The sequence below is a fragment of the Canis lupus genome, chromosome 29, assembly GCF_011100685.1.
Source record: "Canis lupus familiaris isolate Mischka breed German Shepherd chromosome 29, alternate assembly UU_Cfam_GSD_1.0, whole genome shotgun sequence".
In the NCBI taxonomy this organism is placed as follows: Eukaryota; Metazoa; Chordata; class Mammalia; order Carnivora; family Canidae; genus Canis; species Canis lupus.
In genome coordinates, this window is record NC_049250.1 from 14,434,196 (window position 1) to 14,451,627 (window position 17,432).

At 35.4% G+C, this 17,432-nt stretch overlaps 1 long non-coding RNA gene across 1 annotated transcript; it reads left to right on the forward strand.

Moving 5' to 3' along the window:
- Positions 1-3,612: 3,612 nt before the first annotated feature.
- LOC111093146 lies at positions 3,613-16,164 on the forward strand. The gene is made up of 4 exons (XR_005381007.1): positions 3,613-3,972; positions 6,377-6,542; positions 11,627-11,851; positions 13,577-16,164. It is a non-coding gene; the product is annotated as an uncharacterized LOC111093146 (long non-coding RNA).
- The last annotated feature ends 1,268 nt before the right edge of the window (positions 16,165-17,432 follow it).

The window sequence follows — 17,432 nt, forward strand, 5'->3', positions numbered from 1 at the left end:
GGCCTAATTCAATTTGCAGTGTCTCTGGGTTTCTATTTTGACTCAAGTTGTTTTCAGCACATTCTCTCCACGTTACCAAAAGTTAGAAAGTGTATTTTAAGAAATGCCACCATTTTTTATATTTACTGAGAACAACATGCGCAGGGATTTATTTCCATGAAAATGCAGACTGCACAATTTAGAAACATGTAATGTAGAAGGATCCAACGCGTTTTAGGATACCACTAAAATGTAGGGAAGCTTTTGCCAGACAATAGGAGATCTTAATGTTGTGAAGTATGTACATGAAATTGTCTGTGTCTTTTCACTGACATTAGTTTTTATTGTGTTAGGAAAACTTGAGGATTATAAAGCATTCCACTCTTGAAAGGAATACTTTTTTTTTAAAAACTATCGTACACTAGTGCCAATCTCTTTCAAGAAGTAATACTGTTCCCTCCTCGCTTGTCCCTCGGCAATTGGCGTCCGGATTAAGTATAATGCTTACCCCTTTTGCATCTTGCTATCTCTGCCTCAGTAGAGTATGATCAGCTTGTGGGCAGGAACTGATTCCTATATAGCACGGATGCCATGCCTGGCACATTCGCTGAGCCAACTCTACATGGAATTAAAGTGTATTTTATTTTTCTGTTCCAAACTGTGTCATGGCATCTCATTACATTTCAGTTATTTTTTTAAAAGATTTTATGTATTTATTCATGAGAGACACAGAAAGAGAAGCAGAGACATAGGCAGAGGCAGAAGCAGCACCCCCCCCCCCCCCCGAGCCCGATGTGGGACTTAATCTCGGGACCCAGGGATCATGACCTGAGCCAAAGGCAGACACTCAACCACTGAGGCACCCAGGTGCCCCATATTTCAGTTATATTGAAGAGTTTTGATTTGTGGGGAGAAAAGCAGGAAACTAGGAAAGGCCACTCCAACAAAGACCAGATGCCATCAAGTTCCATTAGCAGAGCGAGTTTAAAAAAGCAACAGAAACCAACCCTCATCTGCAGGCTATGTATACAAATACTCGGATGCAAACTACCCTGTGCTATTTGAAAGGATGGATTCTCCCATGAATTCACTATTCATCCTACCCTAGGGATGTTTGGAAAATAGGAACAGATTCAGTGATCTATCTTACTTGCCTATTTAGATCCCATGGAAGACTATGAAAATACTTCAATAAAGTAAGTGATGCAAGAAAGGTTCTTTTGAGTGTATTCTGATGTGTGCAAACATGACATATTTAATTAGTATTATATTCCATCTTTTAAAAGACACGCAAGATTTGAGATATGATAATTACTTTTTAACAACTTAAAGCTGCTAAACTTCCAGGGAACCGTAACTGTTACTCAGTGCGGACTGCAGTGCGGATCACACAACCACAAAAACTAGAGCCGGAAACTTCTTTTCTTGGTACCTCTCCACGGAACGCGGCTAAGGAGTGGTGCATCTGTGTCTGAAGTCCATGCGGCTAAAAGCAAAACCGGCGAAACAGCTGCATTAAATAGATCACGGAGTGACTTGCGGTGGGTAACAGATGTGTCACCCAGGACTTTTGTTCATCCATTGCACTTAGGTTGAAGAGAATCACCGGGCTTTTAATTTTGTTCAAGAAAACTAGTCTTCAAAAAAGCAATTTTTTGGCCCCCACTCTATCGGGCAGCACAGAATTTTCAAAGCAGCGCAGTGTTGTAAAAAATGCCCTTTTAATCAGATTACCCTTGGCGAACGTCCCAAACTCAGGCTGAAGTGCAGTGCTTGTAGTTTCTCAACAGCTTACACTAAGCCTGCACCATGGAAATAATCTACTTTTAAAACCCAGGAAACAAATCGACTGCACTAAGGACATAAGTCGCTGTCATTAGGGAGTGATTAGGCTAAACATTTTTATACACTCTCCTAGCCCACTTTCAAATTCTATATCTCTGGCCGGTAGGAGGAAAGGTACTTCAGGTGAGTGTTCCTCGGAACAACCATGCAGAAATCCAAATGAATAGAATGGTAGGAGAAAGAATGAGAAGGCCCCCTGCTTCAACTTTAACCTGCTGATACCTAAATCGGGCTTCTCTGAACCCAAACCGGAGAGTTTGTCACCTAACACACGCACAAAATATTTTTTTTTCAGCACAGCTATCTCCAGGCCTCAACATATCGCACGTTCTTTATTTATTTTAGGCTAGCACGTTTCCTGTGTTGCATGCTCAAATTAAAAAAAAAAAAAAAAATCTGTGGGAATTAAGAACAAGACAGTGTTTTTACCATTTAATATTAGACTATTCATTTATCTTTAACAGTGAGTGTTAGATGCGGGGATTGATGACTGACTCATCGTGATGTTATATTGTGGAAGATAATAGGAAGTTACAGCACAGTCCTAAATAGGGCCACCCCTTCCTGTCCCAACACACCCACACACACCTCCCACCCCAGTACACACGGGCCCCCGTGAAGAGCTCTGGGAATAGGACACTTAAAATCCCACATTATACCTGTGAAATGTTTATACTCTCTAGCGAAACTCTTCACATTGAGTTTCCTGGTTTTAAAGTCACTTCTGAGCCTTTTTCCTTGTTCCTTTTGTTTTCAGTTTGCTTCTGAGAAATAAGAGCGAAAAATCCCAACATGTTGGAAATGTGTAGACAACACTGATTTATTTAATGAAAGAAGCTGAGGATACGTTTTCAGCCAGTGCATATGAGAGGTTTATTTTTGCCCCATGTGACTGAAAAAAGGATTGGATTTAAGAATGGACTATTCTACTGGCCCAAAGCTCTTGTCCGGGCAATGTTTAAGTCCTACTCTGGACATTCTGCTGATAGTTTCATTTCTAATTTATGAAACATTTCATTAATCCTCAATCTGTCAGCTCTTCTTGACAATAGAGGCTGACAGACAAAAGATTAAAATTTATTAAATACTCCACACTTTCCAAGTTTTTGAGACGCTCTGTTCATTTCAGTCCCTATTTTCACCTAATTTCAAATAAACGGCACTTCTCTGAATTCACCCAGGAAGAAGTAGACAACGCAGCACCACAATCTTTAAACACCAAAATACACAACACCGAATCTAAACATGACATACAGAAAAAAAAAAAAATCAAAGCACAGCTATCCTTGAGCAGAATTGCTAGCACGCACATTGAAAGCACCTCCTAGCCCAAGTATTGCAAGCATACGTTTTTTTTTTTGTATGCTCTTCTTCCTCATCCTCTTGCCTCACCCCCCCCCCACTTTTCCAATCTCATAAATAATTCATGAACTGATAAATATGCAATTTCAAAAAGTGCAGACAAGGCAGCACTGCATTAAAAAAAGGGGGGGGGGGCGGGGGCTTGTGCTTCTCACACACGAGTCCTGTGCTGCACTTTACGGACGGCAGACCCGCCGGCGTTCAAGCCCTGCGTTGTGCACATGCCGGGACAGCGACTGCCTCTCGGGTCAGACACCTGGCCAGACACCGTCCGAGCTGTCTGGAGAGGGCTGTAATGCATGATATGTAGACACCCAAAGAGATCTGGGTAGCAGGCTTTTAGAGCTTGGCTCTCCCGTTGGAACCGTGAATGAATGGGTTCGAGGGTTCGCCCTGTCGGGTGGGCAGAGCCGAGCCGCACGTCTGGCAGGTGGGCTGAGTCCCAGGTGATAACACCACAAAGGGCTCAGGCAGCCAAGGTTGCTCCTGAGCAAGAGTCACTTATTTGACATCATAAGAACAGTCTTCCGGGGCCAGTTTAACACGATCAACAGTAAACCGATCTGCCTGGGCTTCCAAACAGGTGAAACGGCCCATCGGAGAGCCGTGGGGCCGGCAGAGCTGAGAACGTCCATCTTGTGGGCTGATCACCTGATCGCCAGCCGGACACAAAATGGAGGCGAGGCCTTCTCAGCAGCTCAGGGCTGAGGCGTCGCAGCAAATGGCTGGAGGGGGTGAAGACGTTCCCTAAAGAACAGTGGGCGTCTGAGCAGATAAATATTCCAGGTAGTGTAGGGAATACAGAGAGCAAATGTACCAAGCACAGCGATCATCGATAGATGGGAATAAAGGACCCATCTGAAGGGGAGCTTTTCTAGTTTAGCAACAGTTAAGTCCAAACACACACACACACACACACACACACACACACACACACTGATTTGAGTCTGAAATGTAACCTTTCAAATGAACACTTAAATTGGAAAACACCATGGGTAAGAAATAGACCACAGCATTTAATTTGGACTGGCTAGTTGGAAGCCTATATTTACTGTACTATAATTTCAAATTTAATTAAGTCACACTGCTGACGCCAGTAGCATCAACACAGTAAAGATGATTAATTGCATGCGTAAATGAAATATAAACAGCCCTAAAAGTAACATTAATGCAGAACCTTGCGCGCAGAAATGCTATGATAGATTTAAGTGTAAGCGCCTACCTGCGTCTTTGAGACACATGCCAGAATTGGGATAAGGGCCTTGCATTTGAATGTAATCACTGTACCAAAAATATAACCTTTTACGGGTCATTATTTTTCCAAGACATGTGTCCAACCTCCCCTTTCCCTCTCCTCCTGTACCTCAACCCCCAACATGATTTGTTATCTTATAGAAGACTTTTCACACAATTTGCATTGTCATCTTATGGATTGGCTACCGGTACACAAACATGAGCTGACACACTGCAATGGGAGGACTGGGCTGTCACAACAAGGCAGCTGGACTCTTATATATTCCACTTTGCTCCCATTGTACTTCCATTCACAGCAGCAGTAGGACAAAGGGCCTGACAGAGCTAACCACGGATTGTCACCTTGATTTGTCCAGTCTAGCAGATATGCAGAAATGAATTATATTCTCCTGCTTATGAACACAACACAGAAGCAAATAAGCTTGCAAACAGCATCTTCCAAACCATATTATCTAAGAAACATCAAGCTTCTTCATAGATACTACATGCTGCCTCGCTCAGTAGGTGAGGAAAAGCAGAAAGAACCATCCGATTAGGGAAGACACAAAAAGGCTCTCCTCCCGTAATATATTCTTGACATTAGAGCCTAAACTCTCTCTGATTGAGAGATATGTAATTTGTATTCTGCTTAGCTTTTATTTTTGATGAACACTATCACAGTGCTTCAAAACGCAAACTTAAATCATATTTTTGAGAAGAATGTGCTATGTGAAACCTAGTAAATAAAGCTGTTGTTCTTTTAAGAGAAACTAAGTTAAATTGAAATGTTCTGAAAAATGACAAAATGAATGAGTTCACTCAATGTCTGTTATACTTCTCCATAAACCCAAAGCCTGTATTATTTAAATTTTACCAAATGTTAAAGCTCTAAGACTGAAAGCACCCAAAATAGTTGGCTGCTAATGAGAAAATTCTCTGGAAGATTTTTTTTTTTTTAATGCCGGTTGTTTAATTTACTACTTTATTGACAAGGTATTTGTATGCCTTTGAGATTCACGCAGTTTTAATAGCCACACGTGGATAAATGAAGCAGACAAGGTTTTGCTGTTTCTTTATGGAAAGATGCCTTCGAAATCAGAGAAAAAGGGAAAACTGTTTTCTACCAGCTTTTTGAGGGAAGGTAGAAGAACATTTCTCCTTGCAGCAATAAAAAAAAAAAAAAATTGTGGCCTTCTTTAAAAAAAAAGGTGAAGATAAAAATCACTTCACACACATGCACTTAGTAATTCTTTCATTTTTGTAGACAATGCAGGTGCTTGCTGATCCCTCAAAAGACACTTTTTCACAAAACCGGAGCCTCATGTTTAAGCACTCTTTGGACAGCATGATGTAACCTACGGCTTGTTTTATGATTATTTTTTAATTCTACCCACCTTGATGGTATGTGCAGAGTGCTTGGCTCTGAAGAAAAGCCTTGAGAAGCATTTTTTTTTTTTTTTTAATATATGAGACAGGGCTAATCTGAAGATAAAGCGTTGAAAAACCAAACTATTGCATTTTGTGTCTGAGCATATAATGTTTAGAATACCCACACTAAAAATATGTCTCATTCAAAAGACCTATTAATTTTGAATTTTAAAATACACGATTCTATTGTCTTCTGCTTATACATATGGATTCTGTTCACAAGGCAACACTTGGTACCTAGTGTTTTAAATGGTGACTAGCATAAACCAACATGATACACGTAGTAGACAGTATGTATGAAAAGAACATAAAACCCTACCCCATACAGAAATGCAAATGTTATTTGATCAAAGGGCTGCACGTTCCCAGTGAAGGATTCGGTCAAAATAAAACCTTCACTTTAGGAAGATGCATAAGGAAATCTTGCATAATTCGTTTCAAGTTTCTTTAGGAAAAAAAATCTAAATGTACCAAAAATTACTGTTTATTATTGTCCAAGGAAAAATTGTACGAATGTGTTTTTCCTCAGAATTCTATGCAGCCAACCATAAGAGCTCTGCGGCCGTTCACCTGACTGCAGCAGAATCGAGGCTTGATGGTTACGGTGGGTGACAGAAGAGGGGCCGTTGGAAGTGCTATTATGCAGTTTGCACGGGAAGATTTCAGCACATTTCAGCTTTATCTAGTTATGCTAGGTAGTTGTGGTGTTTTTTTCCTTTCCTTTTACTAGTTGTGCATGGCTTCCAGTACTAAAATCCGACTTGTACTGTGTGACCACCATTTACAGCACCCTGTGCTTTAAGATTTAGCATTATTTGACAGATTTTCAAGTTGCTTTGGCATTTCAATCTGCTTTATAGTTGTAAATAAAATTCACACATTAGTGCCTTCATCCACATGGTCCCCTTTAAAAAAATGTAATTCCACTTTATCCCTTTATTTTAATCATAAGTTCCAAGGACATAATACAGAGTACGAGGTTTTTCTCCTAATTCATGGCAGAAATACATGCCCAGGTTAGGGCTTTTGTGGAAAAAAAAATGAGATCTTAAACATTAAATGGGTTCCTCAAAGCTTGTCTTCTGTGCTTAAAATATAACATGTACATTTTTCTTTAAAATTGAGCATATTAAACATGATTCTAAAATTTGGAGTTATTTGCAATTATTTTATAATAAGTACAATTAGATCTCTGCACAGAAGGTGGAAGAGCATTTTATAGTCATTAAAGAGGGGATAAAATGCCAAGGTTGAAATTTAAAGGTTTAAAATAAACACATACGACCAGCTAATTTTTTTTTAATCAATAATTATGCTTAAGGAAAAAACATGGTCCAAAGCATTTCATGGAAAATGCAAATGAAATATTTAGAAATATAAGATTTTGTCTCAGAATCTTAATTGTTCATTCCCTTCCCTCATTACATCACCACCCCAAGCCAGAATGTTCCTTTGAAATGTAGGTTAAAAGGGGGGGGGGGGATCAAATCACCGTTCAGTATTGCCCTAAACTTTCATTACATTTGAGAGCAAGGCAAGCCACACCACTCTACTCCCTGATATATTGTTGAGTGGGCCGTCTGAGGTTCTATTTTCCACATAGGGTCAAGACTGCTGACATGGGATTAATCAGCTACTCCTCCTAAACCATGAATCAGAACAATTGCTGTCAGTTTCATATGGTACAACTGCCTGGAAATAGAAGAGTTGGAAAGTGAGAGAACATATCAGGAACGTAGGAAAGAAAATGTTAGTGGATAGTTGTAACTCCAGTTTGGCCACTTGTGATTTGGTGTAGTAACCAAATTAAAAAGATGAAATACATGTGCAACCAAGTGATTCTGGAACATCAGTTCCCATCTTTTATCCTCCCCCCCCCCTTTGAGATCTTGTTCTTATTATCAATTGTAACATTTTATAAAAACTTACACTCATTTAACTTTCTTTTGGTAGGCACCATTTATGTCCAAGTCCACATTTAAACATGTCTGTTGACCCAGGGTTAAATTCAGCGAAGCCTGTGCAAAATGCGTGCAGCTCTTCTGCATACATATTGCAAAGCCAACATTGTATTTAACCTCTCCGTGAATGTTTGCATTACAGAATTGGAAAATACTAGGTGCAAATGTCTGCATAAAGGGGAACTGAAATCCTTCACTATTAGGGAGGAGTGTGACAAGCTTCTTTTTATACTAGGATACACTTATGTTAAAATGGCCTTGCTCCTAAATGAGATTGCATCTATTACTAACAATGATATGAAAATGGACACTTATTGATCACATGTTTGGAAAAATAACCATCTCTTGCTTTATAAATGACAGTCAGACAAAGCCAAGAATAATTTTTCTTGTGGATAAAGTATTATATTCAAAAGCTCTTTCTACTTGTTAGCATTAGAATTGGATATTTACAGGAAAGCAAGTGTTAAGACTAAATGATATAACGTATGATCAGGCTACACGAGCAAAAGTGATTAATTATTGTGCCATAAAAATGAAACAATATTTTATTAGAAAATAGAAAAGTGCCAGGAATTTTTTAAAATGAAAACTTATTTTCAATTAAGTTTAATATTATTCAATAGCAATATTGCGTTCAATTTTAAGATAGAGTGCTCTAGAAAATAGTCCTGCCATGATTAAAAAAGTAAATAGACGTTTTATGTTGATAGATTTTTTTAAAGGTTAAAGAATTTGTTATTCAAAATGTTAAGAATAAAAATTATATATAAATATAATAATGTACAGAGTCATTTATAAATATAATTATTTTCTATGTACCCTGAGGTTTGCTTTTACATAACTGATTAAGGGCAATAAATTTATTTTGATGCTTCATGATGTTACCACAAAAATGATCATGGCACATGATATAAAAATATTCACATTGGCAGTAAATAGTGAAAAAATTATAAACCTATAAACTAAATCATTCAACATATACTCAAATTGTATTTTAGCTTTTTTCATTGAAGTATGGTTCACACAGTGTTACATTAAATTATATTTTATTGTAACCACATAGTACAGACATATGAGCAATTAGAGGTTTGTTATTATTAAACATATTGTAGAAACAGTGTGTTAAATGAAATAGAATTATCCCAAAAGAAAGGTACGTAATACAAAAAATACATATTGTAATTTTAGTAGGCAATAGTAAGCACTCACTTTATACCACAAAAAATCTATAGTCATTTTAAATGCAAAATTTAGTAGACTCTTTAAGATGACGGAATCACTGAAGAAATAAAATGGAAGTAACTATAGTTTGTCACAAGGATTTATTCTTTTCCAAAAGAATTTGCTGTATAACTTTAAGACATCACTTGAAAGAAATGTATAGCTATCATTATCATCTCTTTAACTCCAGAACAATATTTAAAGTGTTTTTGTAAATCTGTTCAGTTGATTAAATGGTAATGGAAATTGAACTTAAGACTGTCAATACTTCAATGAAAAAGACTTTTGTTTACTAGAAAAAAAGTGCAAAATTTTGTGACCATAAATTGGTCATGCAAAAGCACCTACAAGAAGCATGGCTTTTGGAAATAGCTCACTTATTTTTACCTAAATGGAATAAAAAATTAATGCATTTTATAATTGATGAAATATTTGATTATAAAAATAATTGGTTATAGTGTAATTCAAAATGACTGTTTAACATTACTCTGACAATGATTTATAAGATGTTTGATAAAATTACTGCCAAGTTTTCAAATTGTACAAGGCAGTCTAAATAATTGGTAAAAGGCTATTTAGAATAATTTTCATCTTTTTATTAATTTTTATAAGTAAAAACATAAAAATATTACCAAAGAAGTCCATAAATGTACTAGGCCCTACATGTATCTGTCTAACATTTTTCCAGGATATATTCCAATTTGGAACATTTAGTGCTATTCTTTATATTCTAAAAGAAAATCCATATTACCAATATTATTGCCCTAAATCTTGAATGAAAGCATTATAATGAATCACAAATTGTATCATACTCCTTTTTGAGAATGAGAATATTCTGCTGATCCAAAATCAAATAACATGCGCTATATATGTTTTTAAATGATTTGATAAAGGTGGTCAGAGATGAAAACACATGACATGAATCTCAGAGTAAAATTGGAGGAACCAAGAGAAAATAATGAAGAACAGGTGTAAGGCTTAATATTATATCTGAATACAATTTCTGCAAGACAAAGTAAAAGTGCTACAGAAATGCAGAGGTGCTCACAAAGAGTGGGCGGAGGGAAGAGGCTAGGGAAGAGGAAAGAGGGGATCTTGATAACCTTTAATAAGGCAACCAATTCATTGATGTGACTCCTCCCATTCTGCCCAGAATGATTTGCACTTAGAAAGGCTGGACACCTAGATCAAAGCCATACTCAGCCTCTGGACTCTTGCTAACTTGTCCTCAATTATAGATGACCTTTAGGCAAGGGAGGGAAAAGAAATATTTCTTTACCATTAAATGGAACAAAATTAGTATTTTTAAATTGCTGAGTACACACTGCACAACTGAACTCAGGAACATTTTTACTTGCCTTTTCTCTCTCTGTTTCCTCTATTTTCTGCATACAATTTCAGAAAAGAGTTTTAAATTATTATGTATGCCTTTAAACAATATGATCAATACTGAACATTCTTTATAAATTCCATTTTAATCTATGTAAAAGAACAAGAAGCATGTATAAGGAAGATATATAATTTTTTTCTGTAAAAAATTAAATTGTTGTAAAACCTTGATTTCTCTTAATGAAAGTAATACAGAATTGCTAATCATATTAAAACCTGAATACTATTATCTTCACTTGAAAAGAAAATCCTTTAACAATTTTCTTACCAAATATATGGGTGATATCTCAAAACTAGAAAACTATAGAATGTAATTCAAGAAAAAGAATTCTGCTGATGAGCGAAGAATTTTTTAAAAATATATCTGGAAAAGACTTTGGTATTTTAAAAATTATCTTTAGCTTTATGTAAAATTTTTTATTTGTGACACAAGTAAATAAATTCTTTAGTTAAATGCTACCCTAAAAATCCACATGAAAGAAACAAAACTATCACAGGATAATAATAGCATTGTCAAACAAGAACTCTAAAATATCAACACACTCTCTAGGTAGTATTTGGTCAATATAATTTTCCCTATAATTAGGAATCTACTCTCAGAGACTCTAAGTCACACACATTATCTAGTCTCAAATCATTTGAATCTGTTAGGAAATTTTTTTCTCATGTCTTTAAAAAAAAGCATTTATGTCTCTCTTGCCTTTAACAGAGAAATAGCATTTTAAAAGTTTTTCACTGAGTCCTTTTTTGTTCAAAGATAAACATGTTTGTAATTCTTTTTTTTTTCTTTTTTAACCCTTTTTATAAAATCTGGAAAAATAGGAAAAATGTAAAATAGAAAATAAATTGTCTACAATGCTAACAACCATAGGCAATTACTGGATATATTTTAGAATATTTCCTTCCAGTCTTTTTTTTTTTTCTGCAGGATTTTGCTTTTTATAAAAATTTATATTACAAATTTTATTTAATATAATAGCCAGCTCTTTTGTTCCAAAGCATGTTATTAGAACATTCCCACATCACTGTATGCCCTTTGTAAACAAAACTGTAAAGGTTATATGATAGCCAATCATATGAAAATGTTAGCTAGATCTCTTGTATGGAAGCAAGAAAGGAAATTTGTTATTTGAACAATATTATGGTGACTACTTTGGTGAAAATAATAATCACCTTTGGCTTTTTCTCTCTTTTTCTTTTTACAGTTTAGAATTTGGTCAGTTATTTGAAACAAAAGATAAAAATAAAAAACACTGTATTATAGTGAAAATGTTTATCAGATGAAGAGCTCAGCTTTAACAACACGCCTTGCCAAAAAGCTTTGCAAATCGTTCCTCACTTGGGAGCATGTGAGAAAGGGCTGTAATAAGAATAGCTGAGATTTGCTGGAGCCAAAGCTTACAGAAAGAAGAATCTGCAGGTTTAAAAAGGTAATGCTATAATCTTAAATTTATTTAGAGGAAACCACAGATATGTAGTGCAACCATTGCAAATATCATTTGAAAAGGACACATAGCTATGAATTCCATATTTGTTTCAGATGACCTTGTTGTTTTGTATGCTGAGATGATATTTGTGTGTGTGATATATGTATAGTCACCTTAAAATGTAGTGAGAAGCAAAGTCACAAGAATGGCTAAATGAAATAATGAGGAAAATGTGCATGAGGTGTGTAAACAAGGTGCCCATTTTGGTAGACTTAACATTTCAGGTTAACATAAAGATCTCTTTTCCTGGCCAACTTTTTCACTGAAAAAAAAAAAATTCCCCCAAAGAAAGCAATGGTTCGATTTATATCAATAGGAGTTTTGGAGTTATTTAGGAACACCTTGCCGAAAAACCAACAAATCCCCAGTCATTATTACACAGGATTTCTGACATATGGGCAAATATTTTTTTCTCCTCTTTCACTGATTGTCCTAATTGACTGAAATGACTTAATGCTAAAGATATGGTGGAATATCTTGAAATAAGTGTGATGATCAATTTAACAAGTTGATTGATTTTTCTGGTATTTAATTGAACAGTTATTTTGCTTAATTGATCATCTTATTTACTTTGGGAGGTGTAGTGTGTGTGTGTTGACAGGGAACGGTGGGCAGGAAAGCATCAATGTCTATGGAGAAGTAGAAATTATCACAGATGCAGAAAGTATTTAAAATAATGCACGCAGGCATCTCTGAAGTCTTGATTACAAGTGTCAAATGTTTCTCACATGTTTCAACTATAAAATGATCCTGACTCCATTACTTTAGAGAGCCAAAACATATAGTATTTGCATGTTGAAGATCTAGATGGAGTATTAATTGTGCTCTTTCTCATTGGAGTTTATTTTCAAAGCAAAGTGCTCAGGATATACTTAGAAACATGGTTTGATATATCCATGCTTGCAAAGGGGAACAGGGTTAATTTAAATGATTCTATAAAAACAAGTATGTCCTAAGCTGTGCCTTCTGAGTTGTTTCTGCTGGTTTATTTTAATATGAAAAAATAATCAAATCTCTGCTTGTTAAGAAGATTGCATAATATATTAATTTATCTGAAATTAGGATACACTTGATATCATGTGAGTTCCAGACATGCAAAGGAAAGACAAAATTATGAGCCCAAATACAAAGGAAGGGTCTAAGCTTGAGTATCCATTTTATTTCAACCCTCATTTTGTAAAGTTACACAGTGCTCATTCTTCAGTTAATGAAAAAAGTAATAGTTTCCTTTTTTTTTCCCCAGCAAATCATCAAATTGAAGAATGAGCACTACTAAATTTGAAGGAAAGTGAAAACTAAAGATGTTCTTTCCTGTTTTCCTTGGGGGTGTAAAAGGAGATTGTTCTTTTCCAATTTATTTTGTACCAGGAAGTTAAATTTTATTTTGTGGATAATTTAATTACCTTCTATACCTCATGGATTTAGAACATTTCAAGGAATGTTTCCACTTCCCACTTTTCCCCCATACCTCATATATGATATGTGATAGAACTCTTTGAAATGCTAGTGTTTTCACATGAGGCTAATTCCTTGAGAATATAATCTTTGTCTTTCTAAGGGAACATATGTGTGAATTACAAATTCATATCTTAATCTTGTAGAATATATCCAGTCCTTTTAAAATACTCACTAAATTCTCTCTTTCTCTCTCTCTTTTTCCTCATTTAGTTACTTCCTTCTAAGATGCTACAAGCAATTCCACTGGCAGATCCCCATTCATGTACCATATAATTGTTTCCTGATTTGGGATACCAAAATGATAGAAAACATATGAGGTTTGAGTATAAAGTAATGAGGCACCAATCTTACAAACAGACCCAAACTTACATTTTCAAATCAATCTTTTCATTCAGAGGCATCACCTCCAGAGTCTGTACCCATTCCATTTGTATGGCCATTCTTCTCTTTAAAATTACTCTCTTGATGGACATCCTGTTTACAAATCTGTAATGAGTTCCAATTATCATATATTGAGAGAATTTGTATTATCATTCAGGGACAGTATTGGTGAACAGATAGGTGACCTAGCTTGTTTTAGGTAAAGAAGAGAAAGAAAAAGAAGAGAAAGGTTATAGGAGCCTGGGTGATATAATCATGTGGCCAGTCTTCTTGTGTGAATCAGGAACATATTCAGAAGATTATTCTGAAAGATGAATTTCAAAATAAATTTTGAACAAAGAGTAGTTTTGGTGAACTGGAAGGATGGGCTCCAATATACCTCATTCGAAAGACAATATACACTTGGGTCTATGCACACTAATTTGCTACTTTTTTAATATACATACTCATTACTTTATGGCAACACTTTATATGATTTTTGCTGCATTTACATCTTGAAAGAGAAAAAAAATTATAACCAGAGTAGTTAGAAACTGAAGCTAACAGTATATTCTGTAGCTTGGGTCCCGACCAGTTGGTTATTTTCTTCCAGATTTGCCATTTATAAATAGAGAGCTTTTACACTTGGTTCCAACTCATTGGGTTTTGCCTACAGAGTCTTTTATTTGGGCATTTCTTCCATTAGTCACACAAGAACGTCACTCTTTTTACCTTACCATCATTATTTTTGACCCCTAAAATGGCATTATCTTGTTTGGAATACCCAGTTTATACATTAGACTTGACTCAGAATAAATTATCATTGTTTCTTGAACCAAAATAATTCTTAAAGAAAAAAGGATTCTCAGACTTTAATGGCAGTCTGTGTACTTTAAAGAATATGTTACAGATTGTGAAAAAAATTTCAAAAATTCCTTTTAGTAATATTTTGATCAAGGCTACTCTTGGCTTAAGAGCTCTACTATTTGAAGGGGACAGCCTTCTGAGTCTCCAATTTCAGATTTGTGCATCTAAAACATTTCCACAAAATTAATTATCACACATCTATTTATTGCAAAACATACGATTACAAAATTTTAGATGTAGTGACTATAAGTCACATTAGTGCTTTCTCTCTATGAATAATCTTTAACTTAGGGGTTAAAATCAATGTAGAATAAAAGTTGGATTAAAGGGTATACTAAACTAATTTTAATTGTAAAATAAAATCATTTTCAGATGTAGTATCTTATTTTCTGTGACTCTCTCCCTATTCCAGGGAAATATTTTGCTGGGAGAAATTGTTACTTTTGACCACAAAAGTTTGGAATATGAAAGAACAAATATATTTCAATGTATCATGGAAAAGAAGTAACAAACAAAACAAAAACTTGGTAATATTAGATTTATCAATATACAATTATTAACATTTTATCTACTGACTTACTTAAATTAGGTAAATGTCCATAGATTATATAAGACACTGTCTTGGCAAGGAAGCCATCAAACCCGTTAATATATTCCTCTGGGCCAATTTCTTATGTGTAGGTTTGGGTATTTTAAAAGGTAACTATGTGGAATATTTTAATTCCTCTTTTTAATTCTCTGTTGCTTTATTTGGCTTAAATGGAGGAATCTAAAATTTCATTCGGAGATAATCTTTGTAAATGTGCCTTGAAAAATCTTTGTAATTTGTTAATATGTTGTTTCGTCCCTTAGCCATTAGAGCTTAAAAACCAACTCTAAGAACCACCTCTATAGTTAAGGCTCAAGAATTTTCTGAACCTTTTAGGCCAAGCTGCCTCCACTCCTTCAGATTTCCTATACATTTCCTATAACACCAAACATTATCAGGCAAAGTTATAAAAATGTGATGGATCAGTAGGTTATTTTCAGAGCAAGAGAGGATTCAATAATTTCCTCTAATCCCATATTCTGTATATGAGAAAACCAAGACCCAGAAGTAGAAGATGACTTTGCTCAAGGTCACTTAGTTTACTGGTGACCTTTACACGTTCAGTAAAACGTGAAGAATTTTTCTAATATGTCTTAGGACATACCCCCTACTCCATAGAGGGGTAGAAGAAAAAATATTGTCTCTTTTTCTTGATATCGTAGTATTTAGCTCGTTCAATGCAATTCACAACTGAGATTTAGAACTCAGTTAGGCTATGGTGGAGTTTTTTTTTTCCTTGACAATGAAAAGATACATTTTTCGAGAGGAAATAAAAAAGAAATCAAGACTAAATTAGGTCAAGTTTTGAAACCACCAAACTGGAGCTGACTCAAAACTTTTCCAGAACAGTTAGTGCCCCTTCACTATCAGCAGTGATGGTAGCTAGCAGCAAACTTGTCTCTGGAGCCCTCACCAGCACTGTAGCAATGCCAGGGAGGGGGCTGGGACAGCTGTGATGGGGGGTGGCCCCCTGCCACAGGGACAAGCTCCCAGGGAATTCTTTAAGGAAACCAAAGGTCTTTCGGTATGGTCATTGTGTTCTTCCTTATTTGGAATTCTGTTTATGTTGCTAACAATAGCATAGATTTTCCTTAATGAATATTTTTCCTGCTAAAAGACGGTGAGAAATAGATTATGTGCCTCTTTTTAATATTAGTTCATTAAATTAAAATAGTTCTGACTTGCAATGAGGCCTTTTGCTTTTGGTGTTACGATCAGTTTGCAGATAATGTCCATAGCAATACATGTGTGCCCTGCAAAAATGATCTTTTTAATCAAGGTAAGTTAGTGTTAGCACTCTTGTGTGATAATTTGAGTTTTTCTGATGGTGGAATAAAGCTAAGCATAGAAATGCAGCTATTCCATAATGTGGATCTCTGCATATAGTTGAAACCATTTTCTTCCCTCAAACTCCATGACCCTACTGCCAAAAATATATATGTCTTATTTTTCATCCCATTTTTCAAAATACAAGTGTTAAGTTAGACTATTTTTCCCATTTTCTTACAGATGATTGGGGGAAGGGAGACTCTTTCAAAATCCCCTATGCAAAACTAAAGGGAAAACATGACCACATTCTTGATGATTGTATTTACTAAATCACTCCCAAATTAGACGCTTCAGAAACAACATGCTACATAAATAGCAAATATTCAATTCATGCATTGCCTGGAGGCTTTGGACTACATTACCCTACATATCTATCACAGGAACAATAGAATAAAATGATTCTGCAAGGTTAGAGAAATCAAACCCACTCAGCCACACTCTTCACAAGGAATATTTGGATAACCAAGGCTTCATGCAAATATTTGTTACTAGCCATTATGACAAGCTGGGGACATTCCATGATCTTATTAGTATCTAGTCATTCACAGTTTGCTTCTTCTGTATCAAAACATGCACACAGATAATAGGAATAAATTGTTTATTTCCCATGTTACTAGGCAATTATAAATATTTCAGCAAAAGGGTTATACTGTGCCAAGGTTAGAATCTAATAGAATAATTCAAGAAGCAAATGCCATTGTCTGGTAGGCTAACGCTGATGTTTCCAAATAGTCCTCATTCGATTGGCTTTTAGAAAAAAAGACTTAAAACAGAACAAAGTATGCAATAGCTTTTAAAAAGCTGCGAGCCTATTGCTTATCATTTCTATAGGATCTCCTTTGTTTTTTTCCTCCCTGGACAGTATTTATATTAAATCATGCTGTCTACTGCACATAGCTATTAACAGAGGAGAACTACTTT